This window comes from Nothoprocta perdicaria, unplaced genomic scaffold (genome assembly GCF_003342845.1).
Source record: "Nothoprocta perdicaria isolate Ctin4 unplaced genomic scaffold, notPer1 scaffold_85, whole genome shotgun sequence".
In the NCBI taxonomy this organism is placed as follows: domain Eukaryota; kingdom Metazoa; phylum Chordata; class Aves; order Tinamiformes; family Tinamidae; genus Nothoprocta; species Nothoprocta perdicaria.
In genome coordinates this window covers 1,217,738-1,232,661 of record NW_020456143.1, presented here as the reverse complement: position 1 = coordinate 1,232,661, position 14,924 = coordinate 1,217,738, and positions in this window count along the sequence as shown.

Sequence of the window (14,924 nt, the reverse complement as noted above, 5' to 3'; positions counted from 1 at the left end):
CAGAGGGAGAGTGGGAGACTCACAGAAGCAGGGTGGATGTGTGAACGTGAACCTGTATAAAATAGCAGTCACCATTAAGTTATCTTTATGCTTCCTAATTAACACAGTTTTTAAAAAGAAAACCAAATGGAGCTGACAATGCTTTGAAATGCCTGATTATTGCAGTGATTTGTTCTTTATTTATTTCTCATGAACTAACTTAGAGTAGAGATGCATTGATGAGGCTGCTTTATTGCTTCATTTTTAATATATTGTTATTGAATTTGCAACCCCACAGCTGGGTATGGTTTTGTTCAGTGTATGATTCTGTTCACACTATGAAGCTGTTCAGTGAAATGAACATTCATTTAGGTGGATTGAAAGTCAAAAACAGTTAAAACTTAATTCTCAATCTTCTTTAATGTGCATAGATCATTAGCCAAAGAGGAAAGGTCAGTATCACTTCCCAGTGGAATTTACCTTACACCCACTGCTTATGGCACTTTGCAATAATATACATATACACAGTATAGTTTGGAGAGCAGAGGATTCTAGGCCATGGTAGGCAGGGAGCATGTAGGAGAGAAAATAAAAATATGAGCAAGATTTAGAGAAAGATTTAGTTGGTGAGAAAAGTTCTATAACAAGAGAGATGGTTTGGAGTTTAAGTTGCTTTTAAGCATCTCAAAAATTCTTTAGGAGAGAATAAACTAGAGAGGCAGGTCTGAAATAATTGAGGAGCTTGTAGGAAGCAGAGCCAAAAAAAATCCTTTACAATTCTTAAAGCAGAAAGGTTGTTTATAATAATTTTTCTACATATTTCAATTATCCTTTTCCTAATGATTTTCAGGGCTTTCATTTGCCCTGCTCTTTTTCTCCTGTTTTTTTTTTTTTTTTTTTTTCTAGGCAGTCAACATAGGCAGGAGGGATGAACACCTGATTGCTGATGCTTGGCTGTGCAGGCTGCCCCTGAACACATTGCCTCACCTTAGTATGCTTTTCTTACTGGGGCTGTAAGCTGCTCAGCAGAAAAATGAAAATAATGCCAAGCACATTTGAGTTGGGACACATGGGCAAAACTACTATACAAATAATGCACCTTCCTCCCCAGCCGAGAAGGTCTTGTAATAAGGCATTGTGTCAAAAACTTGCTAAAAGCCTTCACTGAGAAGATTCTTCATGTTCTTTTTTTTTTCTTATTCCTATATTAAACTTCCTGAAATGCATTTCATTTTAAGGCTCTGTAGATAAACATTTTTGCATGACATTTCATGAGCACATCCTACCTACAAGCAAAATACTGCAGCTAATCAGTTTTGCTGAGGGTTGGTTTAAAAAGAAATGCAACCATAGAGGTTGTCCAGCTGGAGTATGAAATGAAACTGCATCTATCATCTGCACAAAAGGAGGCAAAACCTACCTACCACTGTATTCCCCTGGAAGCATGAGCCATAGACCTACTGAGAACAAAATATGGATGTCAGATGGTTAGCCCCTCAGGCTGTCTGGCAACCTGCTTGCTACTCAGAAAGGGGTAACAGCTGCTTCGTATAAGACTAATCAGGATGATAGGAAGGCCTCACCGGCGTGCAGAACTCAATACCTGAAAAGAACAGGCAAGTGCAGCAGGATCTGAACATCCGAAAACAACAAAACCCTAGCAATGTTTGGAGAAACAAGCGCTGAGTAGCATTCAAGTATATCTGTTATGTCTTTTATGYGGAGATATATGCCATCTTATATTATATTTGTACTATAAAAAGTATATATTTGTACTATATAAAGTATATTTGGGTTCAAGTTTAAAAAATAATTAAGACACAAAGAACAGAAATCCACCAAAATTCCACAGAAAGTTCAATGTGCAAAACTTTCAGATTTGCTGTGAGGTGAAAGCTCAGGAGCTGGACCAAAACTTTCCCTCTTATTCCTGAACCTCATGGACTTCATGGTTTTCTTTGCAGGTCCTGGAAGCTAAACGGGTTGGGGTTTTTCTCCTCAAAAATATTTTTTTKGCAGAAAATTTCAGCTATTAGATCAGACACAAATGGTGTTCACCAATGTTCACAGAGAAGTGAAGCAAGGACCATGCAACATGCAGTTGATATTAACAACACTAACAGGATTTCACAAATGTGCATCTGTAAAGCCAAATATCAACCTAGGCCTGAGGTTGAAAATATCAATGTGAAGAAAGCAAAACATTGGGGTTTTTTTCCTATTCGACATGATTTGTATTGCACTTTTTTTTTTTTTTTTTTAAATAAGAAGAACTGACCTTAAATCAATATGTTTTATTGATGGTCAAACCCAATGTTTCCATAGCTGTTTTCTTGGTCTCTGCTCATAAAACAGATACCTTGTCTTTTCTCATTTTTTCTGCTTCCCCCAACAAATAAGCTAAACACACTGATCCTAAACACGGGCAAACGATGCTCTGCCCTAGGAAACCAACAGCTAGATACTTGGACCAGCAAAGATAGAAGCCTGAAGAGCTCATGGGTATTTAGATACAGCTTTTAGTAACTACTCATGCATGTAGACAATTCTTAATTCAGCGGCCTGGAATAACATGAAAGAAATCCTAGATCATCACAGAAACAGCTGGATGTTTCTCACTTCTACAGAAACCTGGATACAAATAAGGCAGCCAATGCAACTGCACCTCTGTTCAGATTTGAGCAGGATAGCCAGAGGTCATCTCCACAACACATGGCTCAACCCAGATCCAAAGATGTAATCTGACATTTTCCTGTCCATGACGTTACTTTTTTTTTTTCCTACCAACGGTATCAGATCGAACAGTAAAACTCAAACCAGTACAAAGAGTGGCTTCCCAACTAATACCTGGGATGAGAAGCCTGGAAATAGAAGGTTTAACATCCAAGTGCAGGCTTCCTTCATGATCCCTGGAGGGGTCAAACACTCCTTCCTCAGTCTCTAGCCTTTAAAGATGACATCATTTTATTTTTTTACCCTTTGGGTACATATAAGGTGCTTTGGAATTTACTTGCAGCAGCCTTTCTTACAGAATTCTTGATTCCATGCATTTCTAGAGGGTTCCTGAACTGCTTTTAAAATATATAACAGCAAATGCTTCATTCAGGTTCAAGACTGGGCTTCTGCTGCCTCTCAGTATGTACCTTTCAGTGTTTAGCTAAGAGGAAGCCTCTAAATCCTTGGCATTTCAGCCATGTCTGACAGAATATGTAGAATTGCTTAAAATTATATTCTAGATCCAGGTTATAAAAAGATATTCAATGAAACTGTGTCAAAATCTCATGGTAGTAGGGGAGTGTCTTGAATGTCAGAATGCATTTAAATGCTAATGAATGTCTGATTCACATATAAATGAACAAGATAATTTAGGAAATAAAAATGACCTCCCTCCTCCGTGCCCTATTGATTATGTGCCTGTAACACATCAGTGAATAGGATACCACCCACTTCTTCGATCATTATAGATATTCTGAGATACCTGGCAACTGTCAACATGTGTATTTCAAATATGCAAGAGCTGCAATGGCTGAGGGGCAAGCTTGTTATCTATTCAGATAATGAACAGAGCTATAGTGGCAGTCATTATCATAGATCCTGGAAAAAAATCACTATTAACATCCAAGTGGCTGTGCTTTTTAAAATACAAACAGCTTCCCAAGATTTTTCAAAATCTAAAGCTGATAGCAATAGTAAGAAGATTAAAAAATAAAATAAAATAAAATAAAATAAAATAAAATAAAATAAAATAAAATAAAATAAAATAAAATAAGGCTGTAAAATGTAATTCACATTAATGGTTATTTTAGGAACAGTCAGGTTCCACAGTAGTTATCATCCATGAGCAGTGGGTCCTCTCTTCCTAACCTTCCATTCCAAATGTAGACTGAACAACTCAGCCATAGGGTTAATGGAAGAAATAATTTATCTAGAATTTTATTCTGAAACTCTCACTGCAAACAAAGCATGCAACTCTACTGATACTGGAATTCCCCAGCTCAAAGAAATAGGCACCTGAAAATTATTGGTCTTTGAGCCTAAAGAAAAGCTTATATATGCCTGTTTTTCAACGGTATAGACAATGTCCTGCTGGACTTTTTTTTGGTGTGTATCAGGTTTTCCAGTCCAAGTTTACAAGATTCTTGCACTACTCCACATGAATTGCTTTCTGAAGACCAAACCATTGCCTCCCCATTCATCCCTGGAGACTCTCAGCTCTGCAGCACTGAGGAGTAAGGAAGCCCTAAGGTCTGCCTCTGTATCTGCCCACCAACATCTTGCAAACACTGAGACTTTCTACACAGTAGATCACACAGCACGTCTAACATTTTCTCAAACTTTGCTGAGATTTGGATCAGAAATTTTTCAATGACTAGATAATTATCCAAAATTACAGCTCCAGGTAAGCCAAAGATAGATATGAATTTGCACTGAATCTGGTGAACAGTTATAAACTTATATTTTTCATTTTTTATAACAATTTGTTTCCAACACTCACAAAACACACGTTCTGATGCTGTGAAAAAAAATTTCCACTACCAAGCTTAATTTTATGCTTTGAAATAATGTTAAAGCTCACATTAAAATATTTCATTGTTGAGATTAAATAATGTTGCATTTCAAGTTTTCTTTTGTGCAGAAAAGTACTTTTAAGTTGGGTGCAATCAAAATAATTTTCTCTCTTTTTCCTTTCAGCTCAGCTGGTGGATCAAAACTAAATTATCTGGAAAACTTTGTGCTTAAATATGGCATTTTACTGATAGACTCTTTTTTCTTCAGATGCTCTCAGTAGACAAAACAGAGGCAGGTATTTCAGTTCCTCAATTAATCCTTGCAGCTTTGATTTCTCTGTATTCTGAGGGAACAGTTTTCAGCATCAAGCTGTTAAAACATATATTCCAATGCAGCCTGCAGTCTAGTATGGAGAAGATGTTTCATGCTAGTTCAGGAAAGGGAAAAGACTGATCAAAGATGCTGCAGTTCTAATGACTTCTTCAGAGCAATCTCAACTTCGCAGGTAACATCAGAAGTAGCTAATCTTATCAACAGAAAGCAAAATCTTCAGAAATGCRTGACCAGCCAGAACTATGTCTTTGGCCTTCCATGAGAAATCCAGAAAAGTTGTTTCTAGCACATCTCTAATGTGGTGTTCCGTTAAAGGACAGGATTTATGGGGTTACTAAAGCAAACATCAGCCAAAAGCTTTCCTGTGTACCCCAAAGGTAAATTAATGCTAACAGCATCCTTTCCTCTAGAGCCAAAATCTTCATTTTTGGCTCTTCATTCTGCAAATCAGCATGGATGMAGAATGCAGAACTCCCCTAAAGATCACCAGTTGTGACTTTCCATACCACAAAAAAAGAAGTGCTTTGGCCACGGTATCGGATAGCTGGTTTATGATTCCTCAGACACTAGCACACAGTAGTGCATCATATACAAGAATTTTAACTGCAGCTATCAGTGAGCAGWGAAGTTACTTTTCAGAGCTCAGTATATACAGATCTGTCAGAATATTATTCTCCTGCTATAAGTTCTGTGATCTATTTATTTGAATTTTAAAACTGAAAAGTTGAAAGTTAAACTTAGAAATAAGAACAACAAAAGCAGATTTTTAGATACGGAGGGTGTTTGGCAGATTTTTAGATGTGGAGAATGTTTGACAGATTTTTCTTTTCTCCATCCTCCCCTTTCTTTCTTTGATAGTTTTAGGCTATTTTGAAGATTAATCTTATAAAACAAAATCTTTGTTCCTTTTCTCCTTTTTTTTTTTTTAAAAAAAAAAGTCCATATTTCTGAATGTTAAAGAAATACAAGGAAATAGCTTTTCTTTTGTGACACCAGATATCTGAGTGTCTGTAATGACTGATATGTGAAAGTAGCTATACTAYAGACCATCACTGTTATCAAATCGGAAGTGAGTGAACATATGGTTGCAGGATAAATCAACACCAAATTCATGCAAAYAACAATGCCAAGTCATTAGGTAAATAGGGAGGAAAGGAAGATAACATTGCATGAAATAACTGATGACAGGATAACATTTGTAAAGAGAGTTTATGCTTAATGATGTTTCCCTTTTCTATGGGGCAACTGAGGGTAACATACGAAGCCAGTGATCTAGATATAATCCGGCTGTGTTTTGCTAATTAACTAAAATAGCCTTTAAAGCAGTGGTGGGGAGATCACAGAATACTTGGGCAYTGCTTTTCAGATGTAGATTTGAGCTGCAGTTCTGTGCATGGAGCTCAGCCCTAGCTAATGTACAGAGGAGGACTTTCGAGTGGAAGGATCTCCAAGCACTAGCACACATCCAGCACTCTGGATACCAACCCTCTTGAATTTTAACTTGGCATATAGCCAGCAGTGACTGCCAGTGCCAAGGAGGAGGGGAAAAGATTGACATCAGGGAAAGGGTGCTGCTTAGGATTGTTTCTGCAGAGATGGAAATAGCATCAAGTTGACGGAGGCAGCTCCAGGGAGGAATAACATTCCCTGGTGAAATCTAACAGAGGGCCTCTACAGAACTTTTACCATGTCACATAGGGAAGGGGGCATTTTTATGCAGGGAGTTGCTGAGAAGCAGTCACAGAGGCAGGAGGCAGGTTACCAGATCAACATGAGCAATTAGGGCTTTCCTCAAATGGAGGACATTTTTTCGGCACCCTGTCATCAGCTCTCAGCAYTGAGGCTAATGCATATGGCCTTACACGGGCTGACCACAACAGGCCATCCTAGGTCAGGACCTATTGAGTTACTTGCTTCAGTGGAGGTGATGGAGTTCATTGCAGACGTGGCTACTCTGAGACATTAAATAAATAAAATACAGTATGAATTAAAAGGACATTATTAAGCTTACAAAGGTTACAGAGCCAGGCATTCAAAAGTTACTGCTTTGGGCTTAATTCAATCCCCATCTGCTTATTTTCTCAATCTTCATGTGACTCCCACTCATCCTTACAGCCCATTTGCACACCTATAGTAAATTTTGGTTACACAATCTACTGTCTATCCAATTTCATTCCAAGCAATTGGTCTCCTCATCTATTCTGGGCCAGAAAGTAGAGACACAAGAACTTGCCCTTGAATTTCTCAGAGTAGCCTCTAAAGAGAAAATACAGCATCTCTCTGCAGCCTGGACATAGAGAGAATGTGTACATTTACTGTATAGGGAGGATGCCTATGTGCTCTAATCATATAAAAGCCGTGGAATGTTCAGTGTGTTTCCTGAGGACAGACTTTCTGGAAATTTCTGCTCTTAAGCTTTAGAAGATGTTTACCAAACACGTGTCACCTGTGCTTTTCTAAAAGCGTATCAATTTGTGAAACCTGAGCTGATTTTTATGAGAATAATAGAAAGTACCTTCCTAGTGCAAAGTCTGCCTCATGCAAAGGTTATTTGAATGAAAATATTCCCATACACTACTGTACTTCAGACGAGAAGCCACAAGAGGGTTTAGATACTGGAAAAATACTTGTTCCTTTGCTCAAAAGTTAAAAWTTGTTTTAGATGACATGCTTTCCCCAAAGCTACCTTGAAAGAGAAACTTTCAGGGAAAACTTCCCAAAATGTCATAGTTTAATCAACTGAAACAATATGTTTGTTAATACAAGCCTTAACAGTAAGCAGACCTGCTATTCCCTTTTGGACTAAGCAGCACACAAGTATGGTGGCAGACAGAGGAATATGAGTCTGTGGAATCAATCATATGGACTCAAAAGCCACTTTATGTGGCCTGATATCCATGACCAAGCTGCTGTGTATTAATAGACTGCAATGATTGCCCACTGGGTGTATATTCAATTATACTTATTTTTCTTTGAAAACCTTTGGATTCTTGTACATAGAAAAATGCAAATGTGGGTCAATTGATGATCCAAGAAATGGAAAGTTCAGAAAGGCTGTTGCAAAGTCATGATCATTTTCAAACACTACTGATGGGGATAGTTTTCAAGCAGCCCTACACTTGCAAGGGATTCATCTCAGTCTTTCTGCTCTTCTTTTCTTGTCTCTCCTTTCCAAGGTCCATGGGCCAAAGGATACAGGAGCTAAGCCCTGAAAACTCATTCCCTTGACCCAGGAAAGATTTTCTCCTGTTTCAGTAGACTTTTCCTTTGCATTACCCATACTCAGTGAAGCACAGGAATCCTAAACTTCATAAACACTTTTACAGGAAAGTAAGGAATACCTCTCCTCTGCTGTATACTGGCGCTCCTCCAAAAGCAGCCCTTCCTCCATGGGGACAATCCGCTGGGTCATGCACTTGCCTCCAAAGAGGGTGTAGAATTAGACATGAATATTAGTGACTTAGCTATCAATATTAGTGACTGGCCCTTTGCCTCTGAATCCAGAGAGTCTCTTCTCTAAAGAAACAGATAAGTGAATAAAAGAAAATRCCTAAATTCTACCTGAAACCATCTGAAATCAACTGGGAAGTCCTAGATCCTACTGACATGAGATCAGGTCTCCTCMTTTACCTGTCAAATTTTCTTTCTGTGACAGCTCACATGAATATAAAAGTTCACATTCATGTGAAGCTATTGGGAAACTCCACTGAAAGCTAGTTAACAAGCTAGAAATTGCACTAATGAAACTTGATTTGACCCTTGGAAAGGGTACTGGCAGCAGGTCAGGCTTTCTCAACTTTTCTCAAGTGACAGTGTTAGCAAACATCAATAGTTAAACCTTTTCCTAATGCAATCAGTTTGTGAACAGGAAGCCTGTTAGCACAAGCCACAGGTGTGATGAAAGTAGCAATGAAAATGCACTCAGCCAGCATCGTACCAGAACTGTACTATTTGTCTGGTCAGGAGCTGCATTTATTTAGGTTTTAGGCCTTCAGCTTTTATACCAGTTTCATTTCTCTGACTTTCTTGGGCTAAACCTCTTCTCTGCACCAATGTGCAGAGCTGGACTTGTGGTCAAATGGGCACTAGTACTAAGGAGCTTTGATGTCATGCCAGGTTTTGTGCTTGCCCGGAAGGAAGCTGAGTCCATTCCTTTGGATTTGAATTAGTGACCAGAATACTTTTCTTTCCAAACTTTCTCCTAGATTTCTGCAACACGAGCAAGAGGTTCATGAAATGCCAACGTTGTACAGGACGAGCAKGTGAGTTGGGTTCCTGGGTTTTAAAAAAATCTGCTTCATATCTTTTTTTTTTCAGCTGCTTGAAAACACAGAGTGTGTGAGTGGAATATTGAAATAAAAGGTTGCATTTATTCAAAAACATATTGCTCCCTTCCTTTCAGAAAAAAAAAAAATCCAGAATGCTTAGTAAATTCAATCTAATTGGGATAACTGTTTCAGTATWACCTTTGCATTTTGCAATAGAGTTAACATTTTTGCATGTAAAGTCAAGCCAATGAGCACTTGGCTGTAGTTCACCATTTTATTTATGTGGAACAATTTGAAGCATTGCAGTTTCATGCTTAGCTGGAACAAAACCAAATCTGATTTTTTTTTTAGGAAGGATAATGTCCCACTTAGCACTTCTTTCATGACAGCCTCATGACAGCAGCCAGCTATTAACTTATAACAGATGAGGTATTCTTCTAACTTTGGAAAGCAGGGCAAGCACAGGGCTGCTCTCTGACCACTGCATCCCTCTGAAGCAGACCTCATCACCCTTCCCTGCGCTTGCATAAGCTTGTCATTGTCCACATATCATTAGTTTTAAAGTGAGGTAGAGAGGATAGAGACTAAATTTAACAGTCTGACTTCAGTCTGAAAGAATTTCAAATTACAACTGAATTTTAATTGCTTTTACTTCCATGGCCCATGATGAATCCATGATAGAAATAAATAAGGATCTGAGGAAAAAGGACCTGAAAGAGTTTATTCTTCTAATGCCTATTCTTTTTGCCTGTCTTTTCCTGTCCCATGATCATGAATTTTAAGGCTGTTACATGCAAATGACAGAGAATTCACCAGGACAGTGGCTTTTCCCATCATTAACCAAAAATACAATATTTTGTTTGCTTTGGTGCACAACTTGCCAAAAAACTAAGAAAAGAAAATGAATGAGGTCAAGAAGCTTAACAATGTGATACAGGAAATGTAGAAAGTCTTACAACACGAAGGCAGAAAAAATAAAAGAAGGTCAACTGGTACAGTAGGATAGGTTCCTAAGCACAAAACATGAAGGAGACAGATTAGAGCAAATGTGCATTCTCTATTAATAGAGAATTTTTATATAATCTCCACTGTCTGGAGAGACTTAGCAAACTGATATATTCATAAAGAATGGTGTTACTCATGTTAAGTGAAATTCAGACTCAATGTGGAAGTGAAAATGAGCTGTGAAACTGGTTGGGGCAAAAGGGCAATTGCACTGTTATTTGTGGGTTTCATGAACTGGAAACAGATCTTCCCTTCTTACTTGATAGAAACTATCACTGCTCCGATGGTTTTGATTTCCCATTTAAATCTATTCATGACTAATTTGTGCCCATTTGTTCTTGCACAGGCATTGATCATTAACTAAAATGGTTCTTTTCTGTCTCCATGGTTTACTATTTCAGAGAGTAGTCATGCTCCTTATTTGTCCTCATTTTGCAAGAGAAAACTACATCTAATTTCAGGGCTTCTTCTTAGCACTTGCAGCAATTTGAAAGTATCTGCATTTAATATAGTTAACCAGAAGTACTTTCCCTATTCAGAGTGTGTCTCATAGCTATACTTACATGGGAATGTAARAATATGGGCTTCAAATCTCCGTTTTTTTTTCACATTGCAAACTCAGACTGCAATCAATCACTTTATAAGAACACACATACCAGCTTACAAGATCCTATTTCATTATTTCACTTCTTTATTAAAATTGAAAAAAAAATATTGATCATAGTTGCCTTGTGAGGCACTAGTACTTCCAACAAAGATGCTTTTGTAATTAGTCCTTAAATTCACTGCTTTCTCCTTACCTTCCTACTGCCCTCATCAGAGTCATCTTTTCTTTCCTGCCCAGTATTTGTCTCTCTCCTTGCACTGGCAGATCATTTGTGGTATCAGCAAACTTCAACAGAAAGTGTTGGAGACAATCATGAGCCTAATGAAAATATTACATGGGATAAGTCTCTAATCTATTATTTAAGGTAATCTTCTAGCTAACACTTTAACTTAGCCTGTTTCATTTTTAAGCCATTTCTTCATCCACTTTAAAATTCTTGTACTAATCCCTGACTTCTCTACTTTAGAGAATCATTTCCCTTGTGGAGCTGTATCAGATTCTCTGCTRAAATCCAGATAAATTAGGTGCACTTCAGTTCCCTAGTCCAGAAAATCGAAGGAAAATATCAGCTTAATCCAGAACAATCAAATTATTCATAAATTCATGCTGTATTATATCTCGTTTCCTATATCTTTAATTACTTTCAAAAACTCTTCTGAAGAATTTTATATTACTAAGTTCGGAAAGATGAAAGGTGATGGCCTATGTTACCTTTAACCTTAACTCTACCGCATTGTATAGTACATCAATTTCTCTCATTTATATGACAAATTAAACTTCTTTTAATTTCAAATTGATTTTTGGACATATTTTATTTTATTTTATTTTATTTTATTTTATTTTATTTTATTTTATTTTATTTTATTTTATTTTATTTTATTTTATTTTGCTTCCATCTCAGTGTATGACCAAAAAGCCTGAGCTGGATCACTCTTACCATCTTCTGACCAAAGAGTAAGGCATGCTTAGCTTTCTAATGCAAATTCCCCAGCAATATAGATAAAACAGAAGTAAACTGGGTGAAAAAAAAAAAGGAAGAAGAAAGCATGTGTCATAAGAATAAGTATTTTTTTGCTTTACTAAATAATACATTGAAAAATTAGTCAAATTCTGTGKTGTTGGAAAGAAATGCAACAAATTAGACCTGCCACCTGCGCATAGGCGGTTGCTCTTACTGTAAAAGCCATTAGCAAAGTGAGGTCTCTGTAAACAGCAACTTTGCAACATGTCCTGACCTGATGCTGAGCAGTCTTGCACTGGCACAGGATTCGGGGGAAATGACAGTGCATGCTAGCAGGTAAAAGTCAGAAGTYTTTTTATCCTTTTTATCCTAATTTATCCTTTAAATATTGGATAAAGCAGAGCCAGCAATTTTATAGCCATAGTTTTCAAACATATGCATATATCTATGTCTCTGAATGAAATAATTAACTGCATTGTGCATTTTTATATACATGATATATCTTACAGTCTCATTCTTGTTCTTAAATCTCTATGGCCAGCATACCTTTCATTCTGGAAGGTTTTAGTAACCTGCCATACTCAACTTTTAATACTTTGCTCCTTAGTACTGATGCCATCTTCTAGCTAATTTTTATGTAAGAGCTGAAATGATCTATAACAAAGGAAATTAACATGTCAAGCTGAGGTACTGGAAGTAGTCTTCAATAGAATGAGCTTATAATCACATTACTTTGTGTTTGACACACAAACTGTCCCCAACACTCATTTAACAGCCCAGAGTTATTTAAAAAAGGTAAGAACATACTTCTAAAGATATCTCCTGCTAAGCATCTTTCACAAAATAAAATCATATTAGAAAACTAGATGAAACACAACATGAATGGATGATATTATAGAATACAAAGTAGTATAATAATAGGCTAGATTTTTTTACCATTCCCATAATAACCTTGGTGTTTTAGGGTCATAGTTGAGCCTGTGTAGATTGTATTTGGAATGAAACTATAAGAATTTTCAAGATACCAAGGGTTTTACAACACAATTTTTAAAGTACTAGAGGAAGAGGAAAATGGATTTCATTTTTTACTAGTTGTATAGATTCTTCCCTTCTCTCTGGTTGCTTTTGAAAAACAGATTTTTTTAAAAATGCAGAAGGTTCTTTGAGAAGACTTGTACATTTCTGGGCGTTTTGTGGATATTTTGTTTGACACATTGGAATTTTTTTCCATTTGGAGAAAAAAATAGCTACCCAGCAGATGCACTAGCTATTTCAAAATGCTCCCTCCCCCTACACCACCAGAAAACAGCACTGTTGATTGCCACTGCTTAATATCATCTCCCACACATTTAACAAGCCATGACTTGGAGAGTGAAATATCCAGGACAGTTCACTGAAATGAGGCTTGGCCAGCCTGGCTGTAATCGCCCTTTGAGTTATAGAGCTTGTAAATCACGTATCAAAGCAGGGGAACACATCCATTAATAGGCTACTGGAAACAAATMAAGGACAAACCTACGGGGTGACATTCTGCCAGTTTTGTGTTGAATAGATGTGCGGGGAAAAACTGCAATGTTTGGTCACAGCCTTTATTTATCCAATCTGTCTTATATACTATTGCATAACGCTATCACAATATTAACATGCAAATTGCCACTCCAGTAAAAGCCCCGCTTTCCCCTTGATTCTCAGCAGAGCTTCTGTTACAAAGGAAAATACTCAGCACTTATATTCCCTTTTCATCTTCAAAACTCTCCCAGTACATTTTAATTAATGCTTTCCCTTTCATTCCCCCGATCCAGCACTTGGTTTGCTGCCTCCTTTCTGTGCTCTCAAGGTTATGTCCTGCTTTGAGTGTTTTCCTCAGACTTTTCTTGTTTTTCAAAAACGATCTCCCTGTCGTCTCCTTTTCATGCCTAGAAAGCAGCCCCCGGGAGGCCGGCCAGACGGAAAGGGCAGAGAGGGCAGAAGAAGTGTCCAAGGTGGAACAGAAACAAAACTAGCCGATTTCCTGGGAATAATGAGGAGAGGAGGGTCCATCCACTGCCGCTGCTCCTTCCTCAGAGCAGAGAGCTCAGGTGGGTCAAAGTCACCCTGAGAAAGGGTGATTTTTTGAAGGACTCAAAGCAAAATTTGGTTGAGTAGCTTCGAAGTGGCATAAATATGCTACCCATTCCAGGTACCAGAAGATGAAAAAAAAATGGGAGCTTCTAGTGGAAAACATTGATCTGTTTTTTAAAATAAAAACTGTCATTCCAAAATTATCTCCCTAAAACATTGTGTAATAGCAGCCTTCTTTTTTTCTGGATTCTATTTTCATRTTTTAACTTATTTTATCATGCCCTTGGTTATTATTGGTTACTGTGTATTTTAGAGTAGATGTTCTGATGATAATTTTAAATACTGGACTATTAGTATATGGCCATGATTGGGGTTTCCTCTTCTAAGGAAGATTAGACTCTGGTACCACTTCTCACCTACTTAAACCAGAAATTAAGCAAGATTTATTTATAAAGGTGAACAGGACAAGGGTTTATCTGTTTAGGGGTTGTGTTCCATTCATGGAGCACAGATGGGAGTGTGTAGGACTTCACAGAGGGCTTCCTCTGACAGGAATAAGGGAAAAAYTCTTACACTGCATTTAAAAATGAGGGAAAGGATTCCTATCTTCTAGGGAGGGAAAAATAGATATTTTAAGTAAGGTTTTCCATCAGAGCTATTAAGGGAGTGCATATGCCTCACTGTAACTTTCATAAGACATTTTAAGAATTATAGTGTGATAAATGGCCACCACATTTATTTGCAGAGAAATGGTGATAACAGTTTTCTAAATTTCTTTATAGAAATTATATATGCTGTCAATAAGCGTATTTAGATTAACAGAAGAGCCTTTATCCTTTCAAGTAACAGAGACCTATTTTCTGAAATGTTATAAGTTCAAACCASCAAGCAAAGCTGGAGACAGACCTAGCGATGCATTTGTTACTATAAGCAGTCTGCCTCGTTTGGGCCTTCTAGACAATACCAAAAAAGCACAAACTAGACCTAAATTGAAAGAATCAAGTGAGATTGCTAGCTTAACTAATTGATTATTTAAGTTCCTTGGGATCTAAAAATCCCAACGCGTGCGGTGTACTGCTTTGTGCTATGACATTTTGTTTATCTCGCATTGCTTTGGGAGTGGGGGAGATTACATTTTCTCACTTCTATTTTTCCTTCTTAAAAAAAATATACTCAATTCACTTCCCCTCACACCTTCTTT